Raw genomic sequence first — 27,700 nt, forward strand, 5'->3', positions numbered from 1 at the left:
GCTGAACATTTCATTGTTTCCATTCCTATTTCATCCATTTGTGCTCCACACACTTCTGGGGGTTTGGAGCTGCAGCAGTCCTGTTCTGCCTGAGGTGAAGGATCCTTGTCACCAGCTCCATCCCCTCACCTGGTCACCAGCTCCATCCCTCACCTGGTCACCAGCTCCATTCCTCACCTTGTCACTGGCTCCATCCCCTCACCTTCTCACCTGCTCCATTCCCTCACCTTGTCACTGGCTCCATCCCTCACCTTGTCACCAGCTCCATCCCCTCACCTTGTCACCTGCTCCATCCCCTCACCTTGTCACCTGCTCCATCCCCTCACCTTGTCACCAGCTCCATCCCCTCACCTGCCCCATGGTAGGTGGCTCTGCCCGTGGCAGGGGTGGAACCAGATCATCTTTGAGGTCTCTTCCAAACCAACCCACTGTTCCACTCAGGTATTCCATGGAAAAATGAGCTCAACAGGAGGGTGAAGATACCCTGGATCCAGAGGAGTGGCATTCCCAATCCATGGGCAGCAATGCAAGCTCTTACTCTGAGAATAAACACAATCCAAGGTAAAACAATTGTCTTTCTATGGCAATGAAAAATTAGGATGAAGAAATGAGAGCAGGTGAAATGAGGGAAGCATAAAGCCTTCTGTTACATTAGAATTTCTCTGCCAGATCTGACACTGTTCCACACTGGAGCACATCAGCTGAAGAACTAACCCCAAAACAGTGCTTGAATTTGATAAATAAAATAAATCCCCATCTCTCAGTGCAGCAGATTAAGCCAGAGGTTCTTCCTATCAAGCTAAAAATGTCATGTGAAGATCAAGCTCCCATCTCACATGAGTTTGTTCAACAAAGCACGGCAGGGCCTTCCCAGGGAGCTTAAACCGAGCGAGAACCTGCAAATAATCCTGCTGTCAAATTTAATTCTTCTCGCAGGCAGGGCAGTGCCACAGCTCTTCCCCTGCCCAGACCAGCTGGAGCTGCCCACCTCCAGGTCATCTCCAGCATAATTTGCCCTGCAGGTCCCACCCCTGGCTCTGTGCAGGGAAAGCCTCGGGGCACCAAGAACAAGAATTGTCACATTGCATTGAGCAGAAGTCTGAGGGAGCCAGACTCTGGCACTGTCGCCAATTCTTCAAAGCAAGAATCCATGTGATCTTCCATATGGGCACCACCCTATATAGGGAGGGATTTATGAGGGAGCCTTTGGGAACCCAATTCTCTCTTCTCTACCATTCTCCCAAGAGTCACTCCAGTGTTCAGAGAGTGATGAGGAACATGGAGTTTGAGGCAGGAACATGGACAAATACAGGAATTGGCCTCCCAGTGAGGAAAAAGTGGGCTCACATCACCCCTGGGTCAGTCCTGGAGCTATTCTGGCTGCAGAGTGACCACACCAGGACAAAAATGATGGCTTAATCTGAAAAATTCATTCCTTGCACCATAATTTTATGAATGGGAAGGAATTGTTTCCTGCCCTTTCTTGGTCTAGCAAACTGTTGGAAATAAAATGTTGTAGTTCTGCCTGGGGATCCCTCTAGCTGTAAATACATTTTGAGGAGATATTTCTGTGATTGTATGGAAAAGCAGTTCCTGTACACTGTAATTGATCTCTATTGATCCCCACAGCCAAGAACGTGGTCCTGTTCTCCCTCAGGTCCTTTTCCCTTCCTGCCACACACACCTGGATGTTTCTGTCCACGGCACAAACCTGCCTGGCCCTCTCAAATGTCAGGGGGCATCACTGGGATTTTTATTTTATTCCTGCAGTGCCACTGGATTTTACCAACAATGATATCCCAGGTTTTATTTGCTTCATAAATCCATAGTTTCCTTTCCTAGCAGATGTGGAGCTTCTGGAATAGAAGACAACGAAAGTAATAAATTCAATGAATTCAGCTCATTTTACCTGGATCTGGCTCTACCAGTTCCCTAAAGCCTGGAGCTGCTGGAACACTGCTGATGCCTCCACTGCAGTCAGGTGTAAAAAAGGAGGGGAAAGCAAGGAAAAGAGGCATTGTCCAAGGCCAGGGAATGAGCTGAGCATGCACAGCTCCACGCTGAGCTCCAGCAGCTCGGGTACAGAGCTCTGGAACACCTGGGCTGCACAAACTCCTGGCTTTTCCTCACACACAAACGAGGATTTTACCACAGAGCAGCTCCCGGTGCCAAGGAAACTGGAAAGATAAGGAGTGAGAGGAAAAGTTATTCCATTTTAAATGTTATCATTAGCAACAGCAGGTTTGAAAAAGCCATCATAAACTATTGCCTGCCACGTTCCCTTCCCACTGCCATCGGAACCAGCAAAAATTCCTGACGGTCCCGATGGCTGTGGAGTTAAATGAGGTTTTATCTCCAGTAAGTGTTTATTTCACTCTCCATAAAGTAAAAGGCACCACAGTTTAGAAATAATGCATTCCCAGCCCTGAGTATTATGGGGAACCCATTATTTTTATTGCTTGCTGTGTAAAGGATATTTCATATTTAGGGAATGGAGCTGTTCCCAAATAAATAAGGAGGTAGGAGCTGGATAAAAGCCTTGGTGCAAAATACCCATACAATTATGTGCCAGGCAATGCAGGAGGACATTGTACCTGCTCCCAGAAGTTTTATAGCCCTGAGAACAATCCCTTATTTGCATGTGCAATTACTGCAATTGCATTTGCAGTTACATCAATTGTCCAATTACATCAGCTGTGTTTCCAATGAGTTAAAAGAAGAAAAAAATAAAATAAATACAGTACACATAGCTCTTCACTGTAATAAAAATGTGATTTGCATCCACAGAAAAAAGATTTCTGTTTGTTGGGAGATGAAATTAGACTACCTTGGGGTATTTTGCTTTTCTTGCATGAAGCCTAAGCATTTCTGTGATATTAAAAAAGGTTGGAGCTGTCTGATAACTTGAGACTGCACAGTAATTTCTTCTCTTGGGCCACCATAATTACTGTGAAGTTTTTCATTGTCATCAGAGAAATTATTTTACATTTAGAATTAACAGGACACAGTCTTGGGGCCAGTTCCCTTAAAGCTTTCCTTTCCTAATAACTGAGATCATTAGGAGTCACATGTATTCCATTCCTCAGAAATGTGCAAATAAAATAAGTCTAAATTCCAAGCTAGAATTCTCTTTCCAGCATTACCAGCATCTGCTCTTTCTAATAACTCCACAGGTGGTAGGAAATCCCTTAATCTGCTCATCACCAATTTCCACCTGTGAAATGAGAGCATCTGAAAGTGCAGCAACAATCAGAAAAATACAGAAATGGAATCCTGGATTTTTTAAGTGTACAAGCATTTCCAGGATTTTCAGCTCTAACAGTTTAGGAATATAAAGTTTGGTTTATTTTCTTCAGTGCTGTATAAATGCCGTGATTTTCCCTGTGCTGCAAATTTGGGCATCAGCAGAGAGGAATTTCAGTGGGATGTTCCCAAGCCTCTCCTCAGATTTGCTCTCCCCATCCTCACGTTGAGGTTGTGCTGGGGACAGGGGGAGCTGGGGCTGCAGGACCTCCCAGGCCCCTGGAAATCCCTTGATTTTGGGCTATTTTGTGGTTTTGTTAAACCCATGACCAACTGATGCCCCTCAGTCCTGAGCAGGTGGAGGTGACACGGCCAAGCCACCATCCACAGGTGCCTGGATCTGGGTATCCATGAAGAATTTCCAGCAGGGGATGCTGAAAGCCCTGCAGCACCACAGGGACAAAATCCCTCAAACCCCACACTAAATTCTGAATGTTAAAAAGGAAAATAAATCTGCTTTGGTAGATGAATGTTGCACCTGGAGGAAGCAGAGCCTGCTCCCTCCTGAGCAAAACAGCAACAAAACCAACCTGATTTTCCTTTCCTCCCCTCAGGAACAGATGGGAACACTGTGGAAGGGAAGGGCTGGGTGTGGGTGTCATCTGTGTGTCAGCTGAATTCAGGTTCCTGGTTAGATCAGCCTAAGCAGGGCAGACAGGCTCTCTCTGCTGCCTCGACACCTTGAGTTAGGGAAATAAAGGTGCTTTAGCGCCAGATCCTTCCCAGGCCTCATCACTTTTAGACAAATACACATTCATTAAAATGGCCTGAAAAACTGACTCCTGCAAGAAGTAGAAAAGCTTGTTTAATTGTTATTTCAGGTCCAAAATGAAACAAGTGCCTCTGTCACTGAAGAACGAAAATGCTGATGTTGAACTCCCGTCACTTGCTCAGTTTAAACCTCATCAGAAGCGACTCAGTCCCTGGCTCAGGAATCTCCTCCTCCTGCAGCATTCACCTGGTATCATTTTAATGCACTGGTACCTTTCATATTTGCTGCTTTCAGATGCACTTTTCTACTTCCATCACATAACAGCACACACTGAAGTTAAACAGAAGGCAACAGCAAAAGCAGGTTTGCCACCAAAGCTCAGCTATTGCCGCTCAAAGCTGCTCCCCTCTCCCCTCACCAGCAGACACCTCAGTGAGCTCTGCTCTAGGGAGCTCATTCAAGCCATGAATTAGACCTTGGGAGGAAGTTTTTCACTGGTGAAAATGTTTTACTTACTTTGAAATAACTTTCCTTTCACTCTGAAGTCATTGGAAGTGGTGGGACCGAACTGCTCCCACTCACTGTGGAGGAACCGGGAGCTCTTGGTCTCAGCTGAGTTATGGCCCCACAGGTGGAGTTTGTGAGCACTTGAAGTAATTTTTGCACTTCAGCTGTGTTGGAGAGGTTTCCAAAGAACCCTTTATGAATGGTCAGAGTGTTCCTGTGCCCTCTCCAGGCACTGAGGATGGTGCTTCACACCCAGCGCTGGCCCTTGGCACGCATGGCTCTCTGGAGATGTTCAGGGTGCAGCCTCTTCCTTCCCTGAAGAGCAGGAAAAGCCCTCAGCACAAAAGAGTCAATGCCAGAACATCTTTTTACTTAGTCTGACAAAGGTCCTGAGGAGCTAAAATCAGTTTCTATACAAGAAAACGGGGTAGGTTTGGATGTATTTCTGAAAACAATCTTTCCTCTTGGTGATAATGTTCATTCTTGTCTCCAGTCACATTTTGTATTCATGTGTAATTTGTGTGTAACCATATACAGGGCTGAGATTTCAAACCTAAACAGCAAATGTTATAAATAAAGACCTTCACAGAAAAAAATAAATGCAGCAGCAAAGTGCTTTAATTTGTGTTTGCCAGTTCTGGGAACAATTGCTGTGGGATGAATGCCTGGCTCTTTCTGTCAGGGAAACTTTGCTATTAATTCCTCAGCCTGAGAACAATTCTCCACTTAGCAAAGAGCTTTGGGCTGTTAAAGCTGGGACTTTGCTTTACAATGAGCATCCACAAGAATGAGGCAGCAGAATGGTTGGGTGTTTGCTTGGAAGGTAGAAACCCATCCCAGAGCCAAAGGCAGTCACGGCAAACCTCACCTGAAATTCATGAACATCCTCCTGCACAATGCAATTTTCATTTATTTCCCTTGCCCAAGCCTCCTGCCCCTTTTTCCCTTCACATCAGCAGCTGCTTCCACCCCAACATCTGGGTCCCACAGAGGGTCTGTGTTTGAACCCCTCAGACAAATGGGATAATTGTGCTTTCATTGCTCCCACTGTGACAGGAGACTGCAAGGACACAAGCTCCAGAGACCACTGAGAGCTCTAGGGACAAAAATAATGTGTTATTTATTATCAATTTTAATGTTAAATTCACTTTATGAGCAGCAATGTAGAGGGGAGGTGTTCAGTTAAATAACAAGGCTTCTCTGGACGTGAAACATTTGGCTCTGAGCAAATTAACTGGATAAACTTAGACCCAGTGTGGGAGAACTGGGCTGACACATAAAGCCCAGTTTAGGAAACTACCTGGAGAATCAGGAGTTCAATATTAAATGTACAGAGCTGTCCAGCACTGAAGATTTAAACACAAATCACATGGAATATTTATGACTGCATGGACCAAGCTCTTGGAGGATTTCTTATTTCTGACTCAGTTTCAGCAGCTCTAAATGAAGGAATATTTAGTGATGAATTAAACATTTGTAAAAAAAGGAAGAGTTTAAAATGCTGTGCATTAAGAACTTAAGTTGACCATTCCCTTTTCTTGCCCTCTGCCTTCTGAGCTCTATTATTGAAAAAACAGATTTCCATTAATAAAATAAATTTATTTTGCTCTGCCTGTTGAGCAAGAAAAAAGCTTTGTGCAACTCCCAGCTGTGGCTTTGAGATACTGCTGCTCCCCAGCTCTTGGCAACTTCTCCCTTATTAAAATGCCTATTTTTATAATATTTTTATAATATTTTATAATGTTTTTATAATATTTTACGGTGTCTCAGTGTCACAGTGCTCCCTGGGCGCCCTGCAGAGATTTGGTGAGCACTGTTGCGTTTGTAGCAACAAAAACTCCATTTTTGAGCCTCAGAGCTGCTCGAGGTCATCCCTGAGCACAGAAAACTGAGCCAGCTGCTGAGATTGTTTGCCAGATATAAATCCCAGCAAGAATTGAAGAGACATCCATGAATCCCAGGGCTCCAGGGAAAGGGAAGGTCTGGTTATTTGCTCTACAGCCCACAGGGGCAAAGGTGGACACACATCAGCCAACCCAAGCCCTTCCCAAACCTTTCCTTCACCAGCTGCCACAGATATTTAATTTTCCAGGCAAATCCCAGCAAGAAAAAAATGATGGAAATTACTTCTTCTACCACAGCAGGAGGAAAACGCCAAGCCTGTGTTGTCCCATCCAACCGGTAGTGACAACTTTAGCACCCAAAAATAAGTTGTGAAAAAGGAGGGAAAGGAAGAACCATCTGAGCTGACTTACGTGAGTGCTTTTTCTGGGCTTGGAACAGGAATTATGGCCAACAAACCCCCACACTCTGACAGCCAAGGCCACAACAACCTGCAAAACAAAGCACAGTGACACAGATTGAAGTCTCCTAAAAAGTTGTGATGGAAAAAAATTGTGGCACATCCGGTGGCCCAAATGAAATCTTGTTCTGTGCCTTGTCCAGCACTCAGGTGTTTGTATCACCTCAGAGCTCTGAGCACTCCTGAGGAGAGGCAAAGTCCAATAAAACTGACTTCCCATCTTGAACTGAAGCTCTTTGTGGTTCTTTCTGCTGGGGCTGCAAGCAGACACTGAGCTGTGTTTGCTCAGCCCCACCACCCTGTCACCTTCCCTGTCAAACCCAGCCGCTCCTGACAGATGTAGGACAGGCACCTCTCCCAGGAATCCTCTGGCAAACAGGGATCAGAAACACTCTGGTTAATTTGCCTCTTTATGGCAGTGCATTGCTGCTTTTCCCCTCCTTTAAATCACACTTGGCTCCCCCCAGTCTGTGCTTTGACAGCGCTGCTTCATTCAGCAAGAGCCCCTTGCCCCCCTTGCTTCCCTGTGATCTGCAACTTCACAATGCATATGCAAATGAAATTAGTGCTGGCAAAAATAATTATAGTTGCTCATGGGAGGATTAATAACTGAAGCCTGCCCTGCTTAAGCTTGGGTTTAATTCTGTTATAGGCACTAAAAGAAGTTAATTCTGCGTTCAGTGTTGTGTGTGGCAGTTTAGAGGTGGTGAGTGAATGCAGAGGTAATTAAGTGGAAGGGAGAGGAGGGGGTGTGGGGATCCATCAGAGAAAATCATGGAATCACAGAAAGGCTTGGATTGGAAGGCACCTTAAAGACCATTTAGCTCCAACCCCATTCCACACTCAGGAAATGTTCCACTAGAACAGGTTAGTCAGAGCCCAATCCAGTATACAACCAAAAAAAAATAAAATATATATATATACACATAACAATATAAATTAATATATTAAAATCCACTAATGATCATTAGCTGGTGGATGAATGAACATCACAACCCTTTTCTCCTGGATACACCCCCCTGCCATCCATCATTTGAAAGGGAACAGGATTGACTCGTTCCTACCAGGTGTAATGATGTTGTATAAACCGTGCCCTCAGGCTGGCAGTGTTTAATAAAAGAACAAGCTCCTTTTTATACAACATTTGTGGGAACAAATCAAATTTAGAGCGAGCCATAAATCCCTCCCTCGTTACAGCATCGCCCTGCCCTGCCTGGGGAAGGAGGGACAGCAAGGACCAAAAAGCTGAATCCAGCAGTGATGCCAGCCAGGGAGCACCAAGAGCAGGCTGCTGCCTCCCATCCCACGGGAATTCTCCTCCTTGGGAAGAGAATTAAATTCACTTTATGAGCAGCAATGTAGAGGGGAGGTGTTCAGTTAAATAACAAGGCTCCTCTGGACGTGAAACATTTGGCTCTGAGCAAATTAACTGGATAAACTTAGACCCAGTGTGGGAGAACTGGGCTGACACATAAAGCTACTGTGCAGTTTAGGAAACTACCTGGAAAATCAGGAGTTCAGTATTAAATGTACAGAGCTGTCCAGCACTGAAGATTTAAACACAAATCACGTGGAATATTTATGACTGCATGGAGCAAGCTCTGCCTTGGGAAGAGCTGGGCTGGGAAATCCTTTCCATCCTTGTCCCCATCCTCCATCAGCAGGGCCAGGGAGCAGGAGAATCCCTGCTCAGGTGAGAAGCAGGGGAAGCCCCCGATTGCAGGGATTAAGCACTTTACAGGCTGAAATCCCCTGCCTTTATCTGCCTGTTTACAGCCCTGATGAGCTGGATTAACCCAGTGCAAACCCAGCTACAACAGCTGCTTTTCACCTAGGATTAGCATAAAAATCAATCAGCCCCCCTTCTGCTGCCAGCAAACTCCAACTGGGAGAGCTCCAATAAAAACAATATCCAGGTGGAAAATATGCAAGTTTTATGGAGCCAAGGAACACACGTCCAGGCTGGGCATTACCTGCTCGTGTTTGTTTAAAATCCACAATTTAGTGCTTGTTCCACCACTGAAATGAGACAAAGCTGATGTTATTTGATTAACTCCTAACTTGATTTTAAATTGCTGCACACTTTCAGATACATTAAGCTTTCCAGTGTTTTGCCAGGGATGGTATTTACCACAACGAGCTGCTTGTTTTGCTGTGATATCTTCTGGAAGAACACACTTCATTAGTGGTTAGGATATCTCATTAAAGCCCACAAAAAGGGTCTCAGACACATCCTCACAAACACACTACAGGCATTTCAGAGTCATTTCAAATCATTGATTTGGACTTTTCTTTATGGTCAATGTCAGGGTTGAAATAAAGGGAAGAATATCATCAATAATCCAGTAATAATATATAAAATAATATATAAAATAAATTTATTGCTATGTGAAGCAGCCAGGTGGATAATAATTTACAAGAGAAATTTCTACAAATTCCACTGTTAAAATACTCCATTCAAAATATTCTATTCTTATATGCAAGCAGATAACATTAGAGAATTAGCAGTGACATTGATTTACATCTGCAGTTGTGCTGATTTACTGTAAAGCTGCAGAAATCAGAGCATTTGGTTTGAGGTAGAGGCAAAAGCAGCAGGTGAAGGTCACAAACTCACAGCCAACCTGACGCTTCTCCAAAACTGGATTAAACCTCAACTTGCAGATTGTTCCAAAGGCACCCAAGGCTTCAGCTCCCACAGCTGCCCTGCTGAGATGTTTTACACCCACAGTGTTGCTTCCATCTGCAAAATCCCTTCCCATAACTTCATCACTTTTTTTTTTTTCCCCCCTTTGGTAAATTTAAGTTAATTGGCAACTCACAGGAGCGTCCTTTAATTATTCTAACACCAGCAGTGCCTTGGATCACCACAGAAAAATCCATTTTAGCTTCAGAAATCCTGATGTTCTGCCCCAGATATCGCTGGTCATGTATTGCTTGTGTGTGTCAGGCACCCAGAGATGTTCCTGTGCTTCCACAAGGAGAAAACACTGTGGAATTTACTCAATCTACAAGCAGGAAAATGGGTTCTGATTTAGTTCTTACTCAGCTGCTTTAGTTCATGCCCCACATTCAGAGAATCAGCTTTTCCCCTCACAATAAGATTTATTGCATTTAGACCAACCAGGATTTCATACTAACTCCCTTTCCTGCCTTTACTTTTTCTTAACTGATTATATTTAGAATTTCTCCTTCTACCTGTCTCATTTAAATACTTCTTTTCCATAACAACCAGAATTATGGACTTACCTCAGATACTCACATTAACCACCATAAATGTATTTGTTTACAACAAACTGCACCCTTCAGGATCAGATTTTCATCCCCCAAACCAGAATAAATTGTGATATAACCACAAGGCTCCAGAAGAAAAAGAAGGATTTACTGTGCAATCCTAAATTTAGTAGTTCTTCCTTAAACAGCGAAACCTTCAGAAGGTGTGGGTCAGTCTCCCCAATATTCTCAGTTAAATATTACTAAAAATTCAGCTTTCAGCTATTTCAGTGCAGAAATACCACTCCTGCAGCTGTTCCCTGACCAGACTCCGAGGACAAAAATAACTTGTGGAAAGGACAAGTGCTGAAGCACATGGGTGGCACAGCTGTGAGCTCATGAAATTTTAAAAGTGATTTGAATCAGACACTAAAACTCCTGTCTGCAGTTAATTCCAGTGCTTATGTACAGCCACAGAAGGGTGAGATGGACTTGGATTTTCCTCTTTCCTAGGCAGGCTGGCTAATGGCAGCAAAGAGTAAATGCAGGGTGAGGGTAATTAGCCACATGTGCTAAATGAGTTTTTGTAGGAACTCTTTGCTGTGGGATGGGACCAACCAGCATTAAAAGGAGCACCCAGGGAGGGACCAAAGTCCTGCAACAGGAGTCTGCTTGGAGGGGAAAATGATGCCTTAAGGTTTGGCTTTCATGTTTTGCAGATTTTCTGAGCTCCACACAAAGTGTCAGCGAGCTCTCCCAGCTCAGGCACACACAACAATCCTTTCCCAGCCCCAGAACCGAGGGCAGCGCTGCAGCTCCAGGCCCAAAAAGCACAACCAGCAGGGAATTGATGGAGCAACCTGGGAGGATGGGACTGCATCACCTGCAGCTGGAATTGCACAATTCACCCCGAGGTGGAAATGGACCAAAACTGATCCAAGTGTGAAACTCCTGACCCGGGGCCCATCCTGGCTGCAGCCAGGGCCGGGCCCTTGCACTGCCCAAGGTGATCCTTGGAAGGGTTTTAATAAAAATAAACCCTGATTTATTCCTTTAATGTGCTCTGCTCCAGGAGCCTCTCCAGGCATCAGCTCCTGCTTCACCTTCTGGCCTGGGCAGGCAGGGATGAGCATCCCCCGTGCTCCCTGTCCACAAGGTGAAAACCTCCTTGGGATGGGTGGAGAGCCCCTTCCAGATCTGTGCTGCCCTCCTGCTCCTGGGACGTGTCTCAGACCATGGGGAGTGAGCAGGGAAAACTCTTCCCATCTCCCACATTTGTCAGCCCCATCCTCGGATTTCCTGAGGACTGCTTCCCACTGCCAGAGGGCAGGGCTGGATGGGATTTTGGGCAGGAATTGTTCCCTGGCAGGGTGGGCAGGCACTGGCACAGGTTCCCAGAGCAGCTGGGGCTGCCCCTGGATCCCTGGCAGTGCCCAAGGCCAGGCTGGACATTGGGGCTGGAGCTCCTGGGACAGTGGGAGCTGTCCCTGCCATGGTAGGGTGATGATCCTTAATGTCCAACCCAACCCAACCCAGTCTGAGAGTGTTTCTTCCCTTCCCACAGACAGAGAAATGCCAATCTCCTTCCCTGAGGTCAGCAGACTGTCACAATTCTCTCTCACTTCCCTCCTTTTTCCTCACTTTTAGTCCCAGCCCTTCCCAGATGGATCAGAGGCTCTGCCAGGTCGCTCTGCCCGGTGGGACAACGCCAAAATCCAAAGGCAAGAGGCCAACCTGACTTTGCAAAGGCTTTGCTCAGAGCCAGCTCATCCTGCCAGGGCAGGAGACTCCTTTCATAGCTAATTGAGCTGGAGGTGTTTCATTTACTCTGCCTTTAGCAGTGATATAAAACTGCTGCAGATTTTGCCAATATCCATTAATGAGAATAACTTCAGAGCTCATTTTTGTCTCAGATATCCAGATTGATTCCTGAACACAAACCCACCAGTTATCTGACAGCACTTAATAGCTATTGCTTCTTCCTGGCTCTTTTCCCCCACAATATAAAAAAAAAAAAAAAAAGTTTTCCTCACTTTATTTTTAAAGCTGGAACTCCAAAGGAATCTCAGAGCATTTCAAAATCATTTCATTGTCCACCAGCAGTAGCCACTACATTTCATTTATTTATTCATCTCCTCACAGTTAAACAAGTGCACCTTCACAGTTTCCTGCATTTATAAGGACAAACTTAAAGCTATTTCCTCAGTTTTCCACGTGCCTTTTCTCATGGCTAATTTGTTCAGACTTTCAGACAAAAACACCTGCATTTATCTCCTCTGGCCAGGTGGAAGGTACTTAACTATGCATAAAATAAACAAACATACCCATTACTGCCTGAGGAAAAATGTTCCTCATAACACAACTTCCAAATTGATGCTTGGAAAAAGACTTTAAAAAAACAATCGTGATATTTTTGCGATGTAATGTGACCAGCAGGCCAAAAAGCTGACCTTTGATATCACCTGACCCTGTTTGTAGTGAAAATGGCCTGAATATGGTGCCAGGATCATTGAGATGCTGGAGACCACGGAGTCACAGCCCAGAGCACCCAGTGCCATCCCCAGGCATTCCTTGGACCCCCAGGGCTGGGGACTGCACCAATTTGAGACTCTCATGCCCCTCATGCTGAATTTCCTCATTCCCCTGGATAAATCCCTTGTCAGAGGTGTTAAACACTGAGTGCTGGCAGCAGCACATCCCTGTCACTCACTGCTCTGCTGCTGCACTTCTCGCTGGCAGAGGGGTAAAACCAAAATTCCCCTGTGATTTAATGGCACTATTTAATTGCATTAAGATGATTTCTTAAAACCTTAACAAAACAGATTTAATACAGGTATTAAATGAGAGTGCAGCAGGGATATAATTGAGGGCTGTTACCCAGAGAAGCTTCAGCAGCAGAGGGTTATGGTATTTTTTTAGTGCCTTATTAAAACAGCACAGATATGAACATTTTCAGGGACATCTTGTCACATAAATAATTGGACCGTTACTTTAGTACATTGTACACTATATAAAATGTTAATAAACCTTCTAAAACAGCTCTGCTTTATAGAAAGATATTTTATATTCCATAAAACATTTGGAAGGTCAGGGGAAGCACCTGGGGACCAGGGATGCTGCTGGAGCCAGGAGACGTCACCACTGGGAGCAGCTTCAGCTTCAGAAAGCAAATCAAAACATGACCCTACAGAGAGCAAGTGCTCAGGGTGGGCTCAGCCCAGAATTTTCAGTCATTATTGAATCAGAACATCATTTCTCACCAGAAAACATCCATCAGATAAGATATATGAGCCCCAGACAGGTCCAAACTATGTGCTGTGATTTTCTGGAGTAGTCAAAGAGCAAAACAATTCAAAGTTTGGGCTGTTTCTTGTTTGACTCAGCATGTGAAAGTCATTGTCCTCACTGTGCTCTCCTGAGGAGGGCCATAAATCAGGTATAAAAGCCCACAGTCAGAGTTTCCTCCCAGTGCTGCTGTAATTCACTGAACCCTTGCAAGGCTGTGTGAGTCACTGGGGTTTGGTTGAAGAGCTCCCATAACCTGTTGGAGCCACAGAAAAACTCTGTGTGAACTCAGCCCTGTCTGGAAGAACCCCTCCCAAACCATCCCAAATCCAGCTGGGGATTCCAACACCACAGGAGGCAAACCCCAAAAACCACTTTATTCACCAGAGACTTCCTTATGGGATCAAAGGACGCATGTTTGAGGTTGGGCAACCACCAAACCCCACATTGCTCCAACCAGGAGTTACTGGGCATTCATTTGCCACCAAGGGCACCTCCTGAAGGCCAAGTAGTGCCAAGCACTTGGTGACTGCACAGGGGCAGGGCAGACAAATAAAACCACCACAAAACTGGGAATTATTACTGGAATTCACTGGGGTTTATATTGATCTCCCTTAATAAGGGAAGATGGGAAGAGCAAACAGGAAAATTATGGAATAAATTAATCACAGAATGGTTTGGGCTGGAAGGGACTTCAAAGAGCCTCTAATTCCAACCTCTGCCATGGGCAGGGACATCTTCCACTAGACCAGGTTGTTCCAAGCCCCATCTAGCCTGGCCTAAATATTAAATATAATATTATAACCCCAGACATCCCTTACTCCCCCAAAACACAACACTTTGTCAAGGAAATTGTGCAAAGACTCACTCCAGCCCACACAGGGCTGGGTGTCACTGGGTACTCACCCAAAATTTCCTGTGGACCAGCAATCCCTGCTCCCACCCCTCTGGAGAAGCAGGATCTGCTCTGATGTGAAGTCACCGCACAAAGGAATGGTTTAGAAAGCCACAAATTCCACAGGCTGGGATTTTTCCCCCTTGAAAACTGAAGATTGACACAGCCAGCTCCAAGGCAAGAAAGGAGAGAGATTTCTTGATTCAAATTGTCCTGTTCTGTACCTGTAAAAGCATGAATATTTCTATTAATAATTAATTAGGTAAAACCAGGAGGACAACAGGGCTCTCTGCACTGGTTTGTGAAGAACAGTCTCAGCTGCTGTGATGTTTCAGCAAAGTCATCTCTCTTAGTGGCTGAAACAAAGCTCAGGCTTTGAGATAAAGAGCATCAAAGCCAAATATTGCTCCAAAAAAGGAATTTCTTTTCATTTCCTTTGAGCATATTTCTTTTCCAGCGAACATCTGATGGAGACAGTTGTTCATGGCTGATGTCAGTGGATTTGAGCTGCAAATGCTTGGGGTGTGCTGTGCATAGCCAGGAGTGGGAACTGGATGATCCCTGTGGGTCACTCCCAGCTCAGGATATTCTGTGATGTTTAAATCTGATATTTAAATCCCTGGATTGCCCAGCTGGGTGCAGAATTCAGGCATTTCACTCCTGCTTCCCCCAGCCAGGAACCCTCAGTGAAACTGGAGGAAATTTTATTCTGTAGAGACGGCCAACTCTTCACTCCCAATTTCAGAATGCCTGATAGAGTTTTATATTTTCTTTAAAATAATAATAATAATTAAAAAAAAAATCCTTTTCCTAACAGCCCCTTTTGTGGTGCTTAAAGCTCTCCATCAGCTCCATGGACAAGCTGAGCACAGATCCAGGAGCACACCCAGGGGACAAGCAGGGATATAATTCCTGCTGCTGTTATGGACTCGCTGACTCACTGGTGGAAGTTACTGGAGAAGGTAATAAAAGCCAAACAGATAATGGCTGCACTGTAGAGAAAATGTTCAGCAATTAAATTAAAATGGAAGATCTTTTATATGTGCCACATTTGCATCTTTTCACCAGGCAACTCCAAAAAAAAAAATACCATAAAGAACTAAAGAAAATGTTTAAAGTTTACTTTACAAAGTGCTGAGAAAAGTCCCCTCCTCTTTTGTGCTTAAACAAGGAAAAGTCACCAACTCTCAGTGAAACAGAAAAGAAAACAAAATCTAAATCTGCCTCCATCAGCTTCAGGCCATTCCTCTTTGTCCTGTCACTTCAGGACCTTGTGATGGGCACACCACACATATAAACATAAATATCTATATCACAGAAGTGGCTTTTTCATAATACAGAAATTCCCAAGTGCCCAGAAGCCAGCTCATAAAATAGGGATGTTACTCATTTGTAATATTTTGGAATTTAACTTGATGAAAACCTTCCTCTCTCCACTGTGGGAGCTGCTCAGAAATGTGGCTGGGCACTGGACACCCCAGCCCTGAGCCCTGTTCTCCCCTTGGGAAGTGCTGAAGACATTTTATGGATCAGACCTTTGCAATTCCAGAGCTCCGTGACCCAGCACAGCCCCCAGCCCTCCCAGGAGTGGTTTTGGGCCAGACAAGATTACAGGAGAGGGTGTGAAGCCTTCAAATCACTCCTGCAGCACTGCTGAGGAGGTCCTGCCCTGCTCCCTGGGAATGAGCAGCAGCTTCCCAGGGATCACTCAGCACATCTGGGAGGGAGAGGGGCCCCAGAATTTGTGGTTCAAACACCAGGTCAAGCTGAATTTACAGCTACACCTGCAAGCACTGCACTGCCAGAGTTTCCTCCTCAGAATTCCAGTTTGCCTCTGGAATACCAAATGGAATGTGGCTAATGGGAAGGCTATACATAAATTTTTAACAGCTGCAGCAATAGTTACATCCTCTTTTTCAAAGGGATTTGTGCACTGGTGGGAGAAGTTCCATGTGATTCCACAGACACTCGGGCACTTTTGGAACTCTGCTGTTGTATCATCATTGATCTCAGCCTTCCACTGTGACATAAAACCTGATCTTGGACATGAATAGGTCTGAGCAGATTTGAGATTGTGCACATTATATTTAATATTAAATAAAGCTCAACATTTCCTTCTTTCTTCCTCCGCTGCTTTATAGATCCAATAACCTTTATCTGCATTCCAGATGTCAGGAGAAGAGGAACTGATGTTTGCAAAGCATTTGCAAATGAAAAGCGTTATATAAATGTAAGGTAAGCTATTATTCCTATAGTTCCTTGAGGCTGATAATACCATTACACCTCCAGAGATGCTGGGCAGCCTCTCATAATGAAGCATAATTCAGCACAGTGAATAATGGAATTACGCAGAAGCAACAGTTTCTTCTTCTCCTTGGACTAACTGCACTCAACGTGGGTTTCTCTGTTCTCCTCAGACACCTGTGCTGCTTCCAGTGGGACACTGTGTTCTGGGAAAACAAGCACTCCCACAAATATTCAGAATGCAAATGAAAAACCTTTGCTGCTTTAGATTATCCTTTGAAACATGGCATGGGAAAGAAACAGAAGAAAAGGAGTTTATGGCTTTAAACTGAAAGAGAGAAAGTTTAGATTGGATTCTAAAAATGAATTGTTCCTGGCAGGGTGGGCAGGCCCTGGCACAGGTGCCCAGAGCAGCCCCTGGATCCCTGGCAGTGCCCAAGGCCAGGCTGGACATTGGGAGCAGCCTGGGACAGTGGGAGGTGTCCCTGCCATGGATCCTTAATGTCCCTTCCCACCCAAATTAGTCTGGGAATCTGGAGTTATTTGTGGGGAACTACCCAGCCACCAGTGCAGGGCTGACACACACAGAGCCTCCTGTGCCAGCCACAGGCACGCAGGGATGCTGGCTACAATTGCTGAAATGTAAATTAATAGCAGAAAGTAAAGAAGAATCCAAGAGAAGTCAAAAGCATTGGATTGCAACAAAAAGAGCATCAGTCTGATCTAAATATCCTCAAAGCCAAGCAATCGAACTTGGCCAAGTCTTCCAGCTGATTTTGGGAACCACCAGCTGCTTATAAAGAACGGGCCTCTGAGGGCCCATCAGTAACACGAAAATTTAATGAGGTGGCTTTGGGCATTCCTGGCATCATCTTTCAGAGATGAGAACTGCAAACTTCTGCTTCCAGATTACTGCTGTCCAAATGGCTCCTCCCCAGAAACTGTCTCAGCTGAGAGTACTTAAGAGCAGTTGATGAAAACTCAAATGCTGCAGATGCTGGCACCTGACCTGGGCCCGGGCAGGCTGAGGAGAGCCAAGCTGCTGGACACCCTCAGGATCCCCAGCTGGAGCCTGGCCCTGCTCAACACCCCTCTCTCTGCTTTCCTTTTGAAAGGACAGAGAGCTCACACATCTCTCAGTGACCACCACAGGTCTCAGCTTTGCTGAGGAAGAATCACGAGTTTGGAGGAGATCTTCAAGATCACTGAGTCCAACGGAGCCCAAACACCTCAAACAAAGTCCTGTAGGTGCAGAGGTCAGAAACACACATGGATCAGGATTCATCTCCATGCACAGTCCTGCCTCTGCTCACAGACACTGCTGGGGACAGAGACCTGCGCTGGTGTGAGTTACAGCAGACAAAGCCTCTGAGCTCAGCCTCCTGCTGATCAGAGTCTCAAAGGCAGAGCTGGGATGTGTTTTATCCCCGGGGGATGTCACTAGGAATATTCCAGCTGTCATGGAAGCAGATTGGAGTGTTCCATCACCCTCTGCTTTCACTCCTCAAGCAGAGGTGCTCAGGTGCAGCTCACCTGGAGCGGGCAGGACCTGCCCTCCCCTCCTGGAGCCAAGTTTCCATGTGCAAGTGACAGCAGCCCTGCTGTGCTGAGCCTGCAGCTCGTGTGGGCTCAGCCCAGCCCCTCTGATGCCGAGCACCATTTCCCCACCCAGGCCAGGGCTGGCAGCCACCAGAAATGAAAGCGGAGGCGCCGTCAGGCCGTGATGAATTTCCAGCCGCGGCAGGTCAGGCCCTCTGCTTCCCGCTGTCGCTTCCACTGACGCCTTGCATTTGCTCCTACACAACCCTGCTGCGCCTCTCCCAGCTGCAGGGAAGGCATTTCTATATTTAGGATGTCTCTGCAGAGATTTGTGGCTGCTCTTCCCCGGCAGGGCCCAGCCGGCCTCGCTCCACGCGCAGGCCCACGGAGGCAGGGCACCACGAGCAGGGTTTTACGGGATGAGGTGATGCCTCCAGGAGATGCCAATTAGAGATTTGGAGCCTGTTTGGGTCACATTTCTGCCAGGCCACCCCTCTGCCTGGCCTTCCAAGGGACAAGGACACGATTGAGCATCCCTGGCTCCAGACAACACAGGAGCACAAGGGCTGAGGGTTGTTCCTTTTCTGAGCATCCTCGCTGTGAGGAGAGCTGAGCTTGATTTGCTTTTCCATTTTCCTTCTGCTTACACAGCCTTTATTTAACTTTTCCTGAAACAAATACTGCAAGGGACAAAAGCTTTCCCTCAGTGCCCTGAGAGTTAAAAAGGGAAAAAGGAAACCGAGCATGCTTTGTGTCACAAAATATATTTGTGACAGACACACAAATTTTCTAATGTGAAATTTTGGACTTTTTAAATAGTGCCATCCTCAGAGGCAGAAGGTTACATAGGATTAAAAACACCAGTAAATTCTTTTCCTACCTTAAGGTCATTGAAATTTGTGCCTGTAGATATATTGCACAAAGATTTCTGTAGTAAATGCTCTATTGCCTTTGTCTCTAACTTGTTTTTCCTTTGCCTTTTTAGTGCATGAAATAATTTTCAAATCGTTAGATAAAATAAATTCTTCTAGATGTTTACCACATCCTTGGCGGTCTGCATCCTTATCTTCCTCCACAATTTTCCTTTATTCAATATGAAATCTAAATCATAAAAATAATAACCAGGAAACAACATTAAAATCTCATTGTCTTCTCTGCAAAATCCATGATATTTAACTCGGCTCTCTGTGACCACCTGCTGCTGTACATTTTCCCCACAGAGAAATGACTAAAAGTTATTTTATGAGGATTTTTGGTTTCATAAGAGTAGAATTGCAGAGTAAAAGAGCTCTAGGAGGTCCCCTAAGATCAGCCCAGTCCCTGCAGCAGCTCAGCTCTGAGTTGTGCCATCAGTACCTGCCCTGCTCACATGAGACCTTTGCCTTGCTCCTCCCAGAAACACAGGAATTGGCCCCAAATGGACCATGTGGATATGGTGCCATGGTAGCTTTCAGCATGACAAACCTCAGAGAAAGCCACCACAAGATTCAGAGCTCCCTTGTATAAAATCCATTTCTAAAACCTGTGACGTTACCTTGAGGGAGTAGGAGTTAAACTGGATTTTCAGCCATCGCAGACAGCAGATTCCTGATCCATCCACCTCATGGAAGAAACCACCATCCAAGGATGGCAGGAAGAAGAACACAAAGGAAAAACCACCAATTTTACAACTCACAAAGGCAATCTGAGGCCAGGGTAGTGACCACACAGAATGTTTGGTCAGCAGCAGCTCCTGGAGCAGAGTCCAGCTGGGAGGATCACCCAGTGCTTGGGCAGCCCAGCGAGCACAGAGCTGTTTCTCTCAGCATCTGGCTCCTCTGAGATTGAGAGCCACAGAAAACAGGAGCTGCCTGGCCTGAGCAGCTCCTGACACAGCTCCATGGTGGGGCAAAGCATTCACTGTCAGCAACCATAAATCACAGCTCTCCAGCCACCCAGGCACAGAGTGCTGGCCATCCTTTGCACACCTCAGGATATTCTCACACAAGGACAGAATGGAAGGGGATGTGACAAGAAGGGAGATTTCAGATATATTAAAGAATATTAAAGATATATATAATATATCTTTATATATCTATATAATTTATATAGAATATAAAGAATATTCAGATATATTAAAGAAAAACCCTGAATATGACACCCATCTACAGCTGTTATGAATTTGATAAGAAACACAAAGTCAAATAATTTAAGCTATGAGATGTTGAAACCAGCCCTAGTCTCTCCTGAGGTCAGCATCCCCTGGCCTCCATGCACCCATGGCTGCAGCAAACAGGAATTTGGGCTATAAAGGAGCACACTGGGTTTTTTCAACACGAGTTTCCCATTTCATGCCCATTCCCTTCCCCGTTACAGAATTATCCCCACAACCACAGAGATCTAAAAGCACAGCGTGCAACCAAATTAATCTTTGAATGTGGAGGAAATCAGGGACTCTTCACTGCAAATTTCGGTTCTGAGGTGCATAACAAGATTCACAGCACTCCTCTAACAACACAGACCAAACATTTACTGCAGAAGCACTGGAGGCCAGCAAGAGACCCAACTGCAGCAGCTCCCTGCAGCACCTTTCCATTGCACTGGAGGAGAAAAACACCTCGTTTATTTGAAATCTGTTTATCCTACCTTGCTGCAGGCCAGCTCTCTTCAGGATTTCCTTTCTCCTTGTGGTACCCTGGCTGCATTTTAGAGGTGATCTCTCCAAACTCCCCTCTCTGGATGCTGTCCAGGAGCTCAGCGCAGCTCTACTGTGCCAGCTGGATGTGCCAGTGTTACAGATGTCATCTGCCAGTGGAACACACTGTGCCAGCCCCTCCTGCTGTTTGCAGATGTTCTCTAAGTGCTCACCAGTGATGAGAACCTGGAAAAATCCAGCAGCAACATCTTGGGATTACGGGTGGCTGCAGTTTGCAAACTGCCATCCAAGGTGGATAATGGACTTGGCAAAGCACAAGCTGGAAGGGAGCAGAACCTTCACTCAACAAAAAAGCAGACTGGAGGCCATTCAACCATCCAAAAAATTCTGGCATTGGCATCCAACCTCCTCTGCAGCCAGACAACCCCTGGGGAGCATCACACGGGCACCTTGAAAGGCAAGTTCACAACTTCAAGTGAGAGCAGCCCCGGTTTTTAGGTTTTTAACAACAGCTCACACTTTAGTGCAGAGCTGGGATGAAGCCCAGCCCTCAGATCCCCCAGGGGAAGCAGCACAGCCTGGCACAGCACCCAACAGGGCTGGGGATCCGACTCCAGCTGCACTTCACCGTGTGCATCTCCCATCATGTCTGTCCCACCATCACAGCCTGATCACTGCAGGAGAAATCCTGCGTCACCTCTGCTGCTCTGCCTCAGCTGCTGCTGCCTCCACAGCCCCAGCTGCTATGTGCTAACTTAGGAACATGGAATCACACACTGCCTCGGCTTGGGAGGGACCTCAAAATCCACCCAGTGTCCCCCAGCCATGGCAGGGACACCTCCCACTGTCCCAGCCCCAATGTCCAGCCTGGCCTTGGGCACTGCCAGGGATCCAGGAGCAGCCCCAGCTGCTCTGGGCACGTGTGCCAGGGCCTGCCCACCCTCCCAGGGAAGAAATTCTTCCCATTATCCCATCTAAATCTACCTTCCTTCAGCTTAAAGCCATTCTTTGTTAATTCATAAGAAACTTATTCTATTCAAACACATCCTTTCCATTCTGCCTCACTGCATGGAGTCAAAGAGCTCTGATCACCCCTGAGCAGCCATTCCTTTGCCTTGCTCTGGCCCCTCATGCAGAGCAGTTTTTTATCTCCATTATTTAGCACTTATAGCGTCAGATATTGTTTTCCAACACAGAAGAGGAAGAAAACCAATGAAACAGGAAAGAAAAGGAGAACAGAGAATTCCAGGTCTTCGTTATTACATGCTAAATTTCTACCCAGAATAAATTTTCACAATGGATCACATTGCAAATGCTGATAGACTCTTAATTGGAGTTCCACAGAGCTCACGCACAGCTACAGAGCAACCATTTGGAAATGTCTTGTTTAAAATACATTGAGGTTATTCAAAGCAGATATTGATATTCTCGTGTAGTACGAGATGCCAACAACGCCTCGCAGGCATCTCGGAGCAGCAGAATCCTTTCCAGCAGCAGGTGGGATGAAATGCTGACAAATGGGGTGGAAGCAGCACACAGGAATAAACTCTATAATATCCTATTTGTTTCCCCAGCCTGGCTGCCTGTGTTGTTATTTTTCAGGAGCTGGCAGCTGAGAGCAGCCGGAGCACAGCCCATTCCCGCAGCTCCGTCCCACGGGAGCTCGGCAGCAATTTGGGCTCTCCCCAGGAAAGCACAGAGTGTCCCTGGGGCAAGAACTGCTGATGAACAAAGCTCTGCTCTTCCTCCAGAGCAGGTTTGCAGGGTGGTTTTATTACCAACAGCACCGCTGCCATCCCTGAGAGGGCAAAGATGCTGCTCCCACCCTGCTGCTGCTGTCCCACACCAGGGACAAACAGCTCCTGTCGTGCCCAGCCTCGCAGGGCAGCAAAATCCTCCTCTAGGGATTGATTCACACTGCATCAGGTGTACTTACAGCTAGGAAGATCCAAGAGATGAAATCCTTACTAAAGCACAATGAAGTAGTAAAGGGAAAAAAAAAAAAATTGACACCAGGTTTTCAAAGCCTGTAAATTACAAAAACAAAAAAGTTATTTTGTTCTACAAATCTTGTTCGGGACCCATGCAGGGATGACTTCAAACACCTAAAGAGAATCTCTTGAGGAGAACAAGCTTTTTTCAGAGCTCTGATTCTGCACAGTTCGGGCTCAGTGGGAGCCTTGCCAGTTCCTTGGCTTGGCCGGATTTTGGCCGGGCACCACGGCAGGTTTGCTCATCATTTATCATTATGTTGTCTGAGCTCGTGTTGCCTTAGCCATGAAATGAGACAATAAATATTTGCCTCCCTCCCACAGCTGGGGGGAGGTTTAATAAGCTCAGGCCTGCTCACTGTCTGTGGGAATGCCAAGTGTGGAATTGCCTTGGAGTGGAGGAGCAGCCCAGGAGTAAATGCCAAGGTCAGGTAAACTGTGCTCCAAATGACCTCAGAGAGGTTCCCCAGTCCATGGTAAACCATGGAAAAGGGGTTTGGGGTTGTCATCACACAGAGAAAACAAAGGGGAATTTACCACAATGCAGACACACAAAGGAGTTGAGGGCACATTGCCCCGAGTGCCAAATGTCCTTGAGTGGAAGGTAAGCTCTAGAGTAGGAAGTTTTTTAACTTAGAAATCACAGCATCCCAGAATTGTTGAGGTTGGGAAAGCACTCTCAGCCCATCCAGTCCCAGCTGTGCCCAATCCCACCCTGTCCCCAGCCCAGAGCCCTCAGTGCCACCTCCAGCCCTTCCCTGGGCACTCCAGGGATGGACACTCAAACCTCCCTGGGCAGTTCCAAGGCCTGAGCTCCCTTTCCATGGGGAAATTCCTGCTCTGTCCACCCTGAGCTCCCCTGGTGCAGCCTGAAACCTCTTCCTCCTGCTCCTGATGGCAGGAATGCTTCTGCCAGCCAACACAGGAAGGTAAATCAAACCATAATCCTTATAAACAGCATTCTGCCTTCTTTAGTAAATATTTTCCATTATTTCTCTAACCTGTCCACCCAAGCCTCCCTGGCACCCCATTTCTGCACTGCAGAACTTCCTCACAAACCCTGTCCACAGAGAGAAACCTGGATTTGCTCAGTCTGAGCTAACAAACAGCATTTGTTACAGATCCCAGAGGGAATGTTCCTCCTCCCAGCTTTGGGGAAGGATGGGGGGGACAGGACACAATGGTCATTGAGCATCCTCACTCTTTCTGTACATACAGAAAAATAAACTAAGCTGAGGAGAAAGTGAAGCATTTTTCTGGTGAATTTCCAGAAGGGGCTTATGAATAATGCTCTTTGAATTCCGGGATGAAAAGTGACTGAGCACAAGAATCAGGATTCTTCTGTCAAGCTGATTCTTTCAGGAGGGGAAGCAGAGAACATTCATCCTCTCTGTGCTGGATGTTCTGCAAAACTCATCTTTAGGGAAAACATGGGTACATTTTCACCTTGCTAGAGAAATATGAAAGAGAAAACACCCTCCCTGTCCTCTGTAGCCCTCCTCAAAAACCCACGGGCTGCTACAGCTCAGAAAATCTGCCAGGTATCCACAGGCTCTGCCCTCCTGGAACCACTGCACTCCAAAGTGCTTCTCCATCATTTCCACAGCACTTAAATTGGGATTTACGACTCAATTATCCAAAAAAGCTGTTTCGAAGTGATTTAAACTCAGGTTTAAGCACAAACATTCGGAACATTCCCAGACCCCTTTTATTTAGCATCACACCGTCTAACCAACATTAAATCCAGAATAATGCAGTCAATTCCATTTAATGGACTGAGATTCTCAGTCTGTGGGTTGAAGGGTTAAAATGTCTTCAGCCTTTGCTTTACTCAAGCACAGAATTGTAATGCTGCCCCAGAGCAAACATCACTTACCTTGTCTTTCACTAGCGCAGTTTTTAGGTCTCACTACAATCATTTGATTACACTACAAGATGTGCATTTAATGCTCAGTATTACCTGTGGGTTTCTGAAACAAAATCACATTTTATGCGTTTTTACATCTATAAATTGCTCTTTTTTGTTGCTGTGGTAGAAATCCTACTCACTCAGAAGCAGTTTACCTTTGAGGGGAGCAAGGACAGATTATTCCCCAATGCTGGTGTGCCCTTGCACAGAATTCAGCTGAAAAGTTGCCCAAATATTTGGGGTCAACTTCAGAGAAGTGTTTTCTACTTTGCAGGATAATAAAGTCATTTGCAGTAGCAACCATGGGACTAAGTGACAAATACAACTTAATCAAGGGAAAATCTATTTCAAACAGAAGACAAATTGCCTCAGGCCTTGGTAATTATCTCTCCGGGATTAATAATCAACTCTAATTTAATAATTGGCTTAATATTTCCTTTTTGAAATTTACAATAATTAACCTGCAGTCTCTCAAAAATAATATTCCCAGGCACTTCACAGAATCATGTTATTCAATAAAAACAAAGTTAGATAAGCTGTCAGTGGATTAAAAAAAATCAAAGGGTAAATTATAGTCCTTCGAAGGCTTTCACAACATCCAAATCTGTAGGGAGCAGGTAGCAGGAGTGCTGTCATTGCATGTGTGGGAGCAGCAGGAGGGGGTGCAGGAATGCCTAAAGCCAGCCTTTAAAAGCAAGGCAGACCAAGGAGCAGCGAGGGGAACGTGCAGTCCCACATCCCAAATTATTCCCACAAAGCACAGACCTGGCACGTGTTTGGGACTTTGTTTTCCATGAGAGGCCTCTCAGTGTTCTCTCCTGGCCAGCTAAGGCAGTGCATTATGAAAAGCTGAATAAATCAAATGTTTTCACACCAGGGCAATGCTGGGCCTGCCAAAGGTTAGGAAATAATCAGGTGATTTGGAAAAGTGCTGGCCCTTCTGCAGTGGGCTCTGGCCATTTTCAGTACATTTGTGGCTCAGTTGCTGAAGGTCATCTCAGGATATTTTGGCATTTTCTTATAAAGGATCTACCAGCCACACAATATCTTCTGTGTGGAGCAAAATTCGATAAAGCATTTAAAGGTCCTTGGCTCAAGGCACGGCCTGAGGGCACAGAACCTCAGATCTACTCCAAGGCCTGGGGGCTTCTCCAACATTTTCTAGACCTGCCTGATGGCTCCTGCCACTTGTGGAGGTGCCCATCTGAAGGGCCTTGAGCTCTACAGCTTTGGCATCTGCTGGTGTCCACTAGAAAATCTCATTCTGAAAGCAAATTACAGCACAGAACTCCACCGTGGCTTTTCTGGGGTCACACATTAGCTTTAATACCGCTGAGAAATGGGTTTTCCTTTCACAAAATAACAAAATCCTCTCCACCAGCATGCCATGGAGCTCTCTGATTTCACGTGGCCCAGCCAAAGCCTTCCAGAGCAGGCAGAGCTGTGGGAGGAGATTGGGAGCTGGAGCTCAGCATCCCCAGCTGTGGCATGGGGACACAGCAGAGCCAGGGGCTCCTCAGCTACAGTAAATGTGCCTCTTTCACACTGGCAAAAAGTAATTGCAAAGCTGAAAAGCTGAGGTAGAAATAACAAGCTGAAATAACCTGAGATCTCTGACCAAACTCACCCGCAGGACTGAATTATTCCCTCCTTCAGCTTTGTGAAATCAGCCCAGATGAGATATTTCCTGTCAGATTGGCTGGATGGTGTTAACTTTGTGTCATGGCTTATTTCAGGGAAGTTGGCTCTCAAGTCAGCCTAAATTTGGAACTTTGGCAGTAGTTACAAATTAAAATGCACTGGGCAGAGAAAGTCTGTTCATTTATTTTCTAATATCATTATGAATCCAGAAGTCTGTTACCATAAATTTCATAAATAAAGATAATAAAAATCATTTCAAAATCAGTCTCCTAGACTCTTAGGATTTCTAGGTGTCTTTTAAACCTGTTTTCTTTTCATAATCTTCTTTCACCAAAACACAGCACTTCCTTTGAAGGAAGCACAGCAAGAGCTGTTCTCACACTGCTCCAAAGTCACCTTGCTCCTTCATTTTGCCTGTTTACTACTTTATTACTCCCCTTACTCAAAGTTTCCTACTTTGTTATTACCTAATTTTAAACAGACCTAATCCAGAGCTGGGAAACGTGATCCAGTTGATGTGGGGGCAGCTGCACCAATTCCTTTAAAATCACTCCCATCCCTGTGACCACCTTAGCTGGTCCCACACCAAAACCTCTATCCAGGAGCTGTCTCTGTCCTCCCCACCACCAGAGGACACCAGAGACTTTCTCCCTGGAGTATTTCCTAGCACAACCTTTTTTTTATTTCACTTTTTTAGTCCATTTGCTTTCTTTCAGTGTTGAAGTTTCCTCTCCCTCCTATTTAAGGATGGAGAGCACAACTCGTGACCTCACTCAGCTGCTCCTTTGGAGACCCCAGCCCCACACAGCAGCTCTGTCCCCATTTTCCTTGCTGTGATTCACCTCGTGTTTCCCAGGTCACCTCTGATTTAGGACAGACAAGAGCAGAGAACAAATCCATTGCCCAGGTTCATGGAAGGGCTTTTTGGGGAAGGACACAGGATCAGCTCCTGAACCTGCCAGGTGACCTGAAGCAGAATTCCTGCTGGGATGGTCCTGGGAGCTGAATAAACACCAGACCCTCTCCAGCCCCTGCCTGGCAGCAGCAGGAAAGGTTTGATTTGGTCTTTGCTGGAGCCACATTTCCTGTGCAGCTCTGGGCTTTCAGTTCCCAGTTACATCCATCCCCACAGCAGCAGCCTCTGGCACCCCACAGAAACCAGCCCAGTTTTCCCAGCACACAAGAATCAAAGAAGAGCAGGATTTCAACCCATTCCAAATCCAAATAACTCCTGTGTCCATCAGTCATTCCTCAGTCTGCTTTAAGCTCCCCTTTTGAGCTGTTCCTATCACACAGTGCTCCCTTTGCCCAGACAGAGCTGGCATTTCAGATCCCTCACAGAAATACTTCTTTTTTTTTCCTACCTGTTTATGTTAATTTTCCCCTTCACATGTATTGCAGCCTCTGAAGTGAAAAAGTGTGCAGAAAAAAGGTGAAAATGTTTCTGAGACCTCTTGCAATCAATAAAGGCAAAGCTCCAGAAGGCAGAGTGCTCCCTCCTGCACTGCCTGCCCTGGAAATATT

The 27,700-nt window shown here is 45.8% G+C and overlaps 1 long non-coding RNA gene across 3 annotated transcripts; it reads right to left on the bottom strand.

Moving 5' to 3' along the window:
* Positions 1-326: 326 nt before the first annotated feature.
* On the bottom strand, positions 327-27,700 carry LOC111934924 (uncharacterized). 3 transcript variants are annotated; one of them, XR_015274929.1, is made up of 7 exons: positions 20,626-21,412; positions 14,229-14,441; positions 6,778-6,855; positions 4,532-4,837; positions 3,834-3,983; positions 1,910-2,177; positions 327-539 (listed from the first exon to the last, which is right to left on the bottom strand). It is a non-coding gene; the product is annotated as an uncharacterized LOC111934924 (long non-coding RNA). The 3 variants fall into 3 exon arrangements; XR_015274931.1 differs by lacking the exons at positions 1,910-2,177; positions 3,834-3,983; positions 20,626-21,412 and adding exons at positions 1,685-1,856; positions 27,541-27,700 and having other exon boundaries at positions 352-539; XR_015274930.1 differs by lacking the exons at positions 327-539; positions 1,910-2,177; positions 3,834-3,983 and having other exon boundaries at positions 4,087-4,837.

The sequence above is a fragment of the Cyanistes caeruleus genome, chromosome 11 (assembly GCF_971803275.1).
Source record: "Cyanistes caeruleus chromosome 11, bCyaCae1.hap1.1, whole genome shotgun sequence".
Lineage (NCBI taxonomy): Eukaryota > Metazoa > Chordata > Aves > Passeriformes > Paridae > Cyanistes > Cyanistes caeruleus.